The 5,103-nt window shown below is 45.5% G+C and overlaps 1 long non-coding RNA gene across 1 annotated transcript; it reads right to left on the bottom strand.

Annotated features, from left to right (window-relative positions):
- Positions 1 to 3,214: 3,214 nt before the first annotated feature.
- On the bottom strand, positions 3,215 to 4,682 carry LOC115411878 (uncharacterized). The gene is made up of 3 exons (XR_003934275.1): positions 4,633 to 4,682; positions 3,778 to 4,083; positions 3,215 to 3,272 (listed from the first exon to the last, which is right to left on the bottom strand). It is a non-coding gene; the product is annotated as an uncharacterized LOC115411878 (long non-coding RNA).
- Positions 4,683 to 5,103: the final 421 nt, after the last annotated feature.

The raw sequence follows: 5,103 nt of genomic DNA, 5'->3' as shown, positions 1-5,103 counted from the left end.
AGACGGCAGAGTAAATATGAACCGCACAAACAAAACACAAGAAACATTCAGACTGAACAATGAATGTAGGACAGAAAACTGTGGTCCACTCAAAGCACCAAAAACTCTGGTTCATGTTGGACCTGATGAAATGGAACCTCATCTGGATGTGGCTTTGGAGATCTGCCACATTTACCCACAATTCAACTCTTCAGTCAAACATGGATGGAGTTTTAGGATCACGCCCAGGGAATCAAAGTCTCATTTTTACAAATAAAAAGTCATATTTCATTATAAATGTTGATCTACTGTTTGAATAAAAGCATCATACACAGAGTGAAGAACTCTTTGGACTATTCTGAGTAAAAACTATTTTCAAAAACAAGTCAGAATATGATCAGAATGAAGCTGTATTTACATGCGTATAAACTCTGTGAATAGAAGCTGAGACGTTGATGGATGGTGAAGCATCTGAACAGAATGAAGGCGTTTATTGGTTCAGCTGTGAAACTGTTGATCCGATCCAAATATCAGCTGGACTCACACTGAACCACTGGGACTCTACAAATGGGAGGTTTCTTCCACAACTCTCATCACGTTTGTCTCCGCCTTCATTCGGATCCGCTTCACGGAGACCTGGAACAAACATGGCAGCACACATGTCCAGTTCAGACTCCTGTGTGTGACTCAGTCTGAAGTCCAATGGATCCACTGAGGACAGATGTGAACGTACCTTATAGAAGAAGAAGAGGCAAAGATCAAATATGAGCAGAGCCGAGACCAGGACCACCACCCTGATGATCAGATTTGTCACCAAGTCTGAAACATAATAGAAACAACCTTTAAAACAACGCCCATGGAACATGTGTTTGAAGACAACGAAGAAATACCGAAGGAAGGAAGGAAGGAAGGAAGGAAGGAAGGAAGGAAGGAAGGACAAGTTCCCAAAGAAGGCAGACCAAAGCAAAGGGAACGACTCCAGAGGCAGAACACTCTAGTCCACACCTGGACAAATTTTCACTAGAACTCTATCAGAGAGGATCAAAGCAGCAGCAGAGGACCAGCTGGGTTCAACCAGGCTGGATTTGACCAGAACAGGTCAGGTGTTGATCCCAGAGCACCCAGCGGATCATGGTGGAACAGTCTGTAGAGTGGAACCTGCCTGGATTAGTCCACTTCAACCACTGTCAAAAAGCATTTGATGACACAAACCGCTCCAACACTCTGGAAACTCAGGAGACACTACGGAATACCAGAGAAACGAGTCAACGTTGTGAAGGCCATGGACCAGGAACCAACTGCACAGAAAGGACAACTGTCACAACCTGTCCACGTACAGACAGGAGGAGCACAAGAATTCTGTTCATCCTGGCAGTTGATTGGATCGTGAAGGAACCGACCAAAGGAAGACACCTCTGAAACAGTTCCATCTGTTCCACGACCACAGGACATGTTTTATCTCACACTTGTTTCAGACAGTAGAAGTTGCTGGTTGCCTCAGTTGGTCTTAAATTGCTTGTTGCAGCTCAAACCCATGGGTCAGTGCAGAGGTTGCGCTAGACATTTTTATTGTCCGTCATTTTGACGGACAGAGTCGTAAAAATTCTGTCATAACATATTATCCGTCATTTCAACTGTTTATTATTTAATGATAATGAGATATATTCAGTCGTATTTAATGTTTAAAACACTCACTGATGCAGCAGCTGTAGTTGCTGCTGGCTGATAAACCAACGTGATATCACGACTCGCATAATTCTATATACGCCACTTTTAATTGGTGTGTTCTCTGTAGACATTCTAAGCTTTCCTTGTGTTTGTTCAGTGTCAAATCCCATGAACTGAGGGTTCGGGTTCAGGTTCTGTGAACCACAGATCTGGAAACAAATGGACATGCCATCAAATAACACATGAAAGGTAGAAAATGCGTACATATAACACACCAAATGCCATCAGAACTGGAGTATAACTTGCTTGTCTGTCATCCTTCACTGCATCAGTCCCTCTTTTATCAGTGCCATCACATTTACTGGGCTTTAAAAGAACTAAGGAGACTCAGCTGTCTGCACAGTTTGCACTAGCAAAGTAGCATCGAATTGTGGCTAAAGTTAGCTAAACAACGATTACCCTCAGTATTTTAATCTTTCAAAATGATGGACGGCCTTCAGAATTTTCCGTCATTTAAAAAAAAAAATCTGTCAATGACGGAATATTTTCAGTTAATGCGACCTCTGGGTCAGTGCAGTAATTCTCCACTGGACAGATCTGAACTAGTTCTAATAAAATCCTGGTTCAGACGTTTGTGTTTTTCAGACTGAATGTGTCTCTGTGGACACACCAGACAGAATGAAAAAACAGGACCAGTGTCTCCAACTGGTCCGATCCAGACCAGTTTGGGTTGGACTTGAATCTGTGGACATTGTGGACCTTCAGACTCAGACCCACAGGTTTTAGTGGGACTGGTTTGGAGATTCCATGAGTTGAGTTCTGAGCTGAAGTTGACTTCAAAGTGTTGGTTGATGTTGTTGAAGTGGACTGGTCCTATTGGACAGATTGGACTCCAGTGCATGTGTCCAACTGTGTTGGTCCAGACCTCCATCTGCTACAGCTCATAGACTGACTGATACCAGCGGACCCCCTCTAGACCCTGGACATGTGGACCACACACACACGTACACATGCACCTTGAACTGTGGACACTAACTGGGCTTCACATTCAACTGGATGGACTGGCTTTAAACCTGGGTTTAAACTCAGCTGTGCTTTGAACTGAGCTCAGATTAAAGGAGTGTTTGTTGGTTCAGCCCAGTCTCTGACAGGTTCAACTGGACCGGCTTTACCTGATCTCAGTTCTACCATTGTGGTTCTGCTCACACCTGTTCACTCTGCTCACTGGGAATGTTGTGGAACATGGTCATGTGACTGTTACTGATGCATTGTGGGTGTTTTGTGTGCGTTTGTCCTGACGTTACCTCCGACAGTGAGATAGAGGGCGGGGCTCTGAGACGACGAGAAGCTGCGGTTATAAACGTCCACGTGATAAACACATGTGTAGTTTCCTCGGTGGGCGTAGCCCATGGAGGACAACAGGAAGTGGGCGGAGTGATTGACGGCCGGCAGGGTGAGGTTCAAGGGCTTCTTGGTGTCGGAGATCAGCTGGAAGGAGCCTCCTGGGTACTGCGGTCGGACGGAGCAGGTGACGGTGAAGTCGGAGCCCACCAGCACCCGGAACCCCTGCTGGTAGACCTCAAAGACCCCGTCAGACAGGGAGATGTTGGGCTGAGGCAGCAGATCTGTCCACACACAGAGACATGATTGGACCAAGCAGCACACATGAGCACAAACAAGCAGTCAGAGAATCCATCCTCCTCAGAGACACAGATGGATCTGATCCACAGGAGTTTGGGATGGGATGAACACTGACCAATGAAAACATGAGGAATGGCTCATTTAGAGCACAGCTGACCTTCAAAGGCATTATGGGTAAAAAAGGACACACATGTGGTGGTTTTACAGTCTCACATGTCAACATTTGGTCCTTTTGTCCTAAATGAGACTAATGGGAAATCTGTTTGTGTTTTCAGCCTCATCTGGTCCAAATGAAGACGTTCATTTGGGATCTGGACGTTCCAAAGGTCAAAGGTCAATATTTGACACATTTGACCCAAAAAACAATGAACTGAGACAAAATAATCAACTGATGAAATGAAAAGATTCATTAGATGGAACTTTAAACGTCAGTCAGAACCATCTGGTCACTGAGAATTCAGTTCAGACACAGTTTGTGTCCGTTTGTACCTGAACACACCACGTCCACAGCAGAGGGGAGATTAAAGGAACCATCTAGTCTAACACAGTCCCTCAGTCCAGATGTCAGCTTTACACAAGGAAGTGAGACCGACCACACAGGTCTGCGTGAAGAATCATCTGTTGTGTTGACTGAAACAGCTGATCCACAGTCCAGATACTGACACACAGCAGATCCAGACTTCAGGTCCCAGCCTCTATAGTGGTCTTCTACTGGTCTCCAGTGTCCCTGGTGTTGGATCTCCACAGTACCAGCACAGCGGCTCGGCTGTCCCACCAACCTGACCCCACCTGGATCTGAGCAGAGACACAAAGACATGAGTCAAAGGAACACTGTAAATGTTGTTGTATTTGTTCAGTCATAATTAATAATTTCATGTTGTCCAATAATTTAGATACATGTTAAAAAGTAATTTCATGTGTTTATATTAGAACACAATAATCCTGTTTATATAGTTAATATATTGGTGCTGTGCTTTGGCCCAGAACCAATGTTTGTTACATTGCGCTGCTGCGGCAGAACTGAATGATACAGCTACATTGAAAAGCATGGCTAAGGGGTATGGAGGGACTCCCACTCATGACAAGCAGCCAACAAGGTATTTTTTATTTTATTTGCAACTCACTTTGTTTATATTTCCACGTTTTTACTTTCAACTATGTCATGTATAGTTATTAATGTAAGGTTATCTGTTTCTGTTGCTTGTATGTTTGTCTATCAGTTCTCACGGCATGAAAGACAAGAGGAGAGCGAAATAAATGACAGTTTTAAAAGGAACCGATCCATGTCTGTCATGACGAGAGCTACAAACACACTATCATATGAAAGCCACGCCCCCTTGGTACCTGTACAGGTGAGTCCAGCAGCTGTTCCAGGTGAGCAGGTCTTCCCAGCTGAGCTGGACCTCCTACAGTCCAGGACCGCAGACTCATTTCCTTCACACTGGAGCTCACTGGTCCAGACTGGAGCCTCCCCCTCTCCATAGAGCGCCCCCTGGAGGAGCCCAGGAGCCCCACAGCCCAGCTCCCTACAGGCCACCTGGGTATCGTTAAGGTCCAAATCCTCTTCACACACCGAGGACCAGGACTGGTTGGACCGGACCTCCAGTCTGCCTGAACACAGACTGGAACCATGGACCAGTCTGACAGAGTCTGTGGACCCACAACAACACACACACATGTTTAAAGACACAAAAGCCCCTGGACAGACGGCAGTGTGAGGGTGGACTCTGGAACCCTTTCAACCCTCAGCCTAAAGCGGTCCACCTGGATTTTTACCTCCGCCAGGAGGCGTTTGTGATCACTTTGCTTTGCATG

This window comes from Sphaeramia orbicularis, chromosome 21, assembly GCF_902148855.1.
Source record: "Sphaeramia orbicularis chromosome 21, fSphaOr1.1, whole genome shotgun sequence".
Classification (NCBI taxonomy): Eukaryota; Metazoa; Chordata; class Actinopteri; order Kurtiformes; family Apogonidae; genus Sphaeramia; species Sphaeramia orbicularis.
The sequence above is the reverse complement of the archived record's forward strand: the minus strand, read 5'-3'. Positions and strand labels throughout refer to the sequence as shown.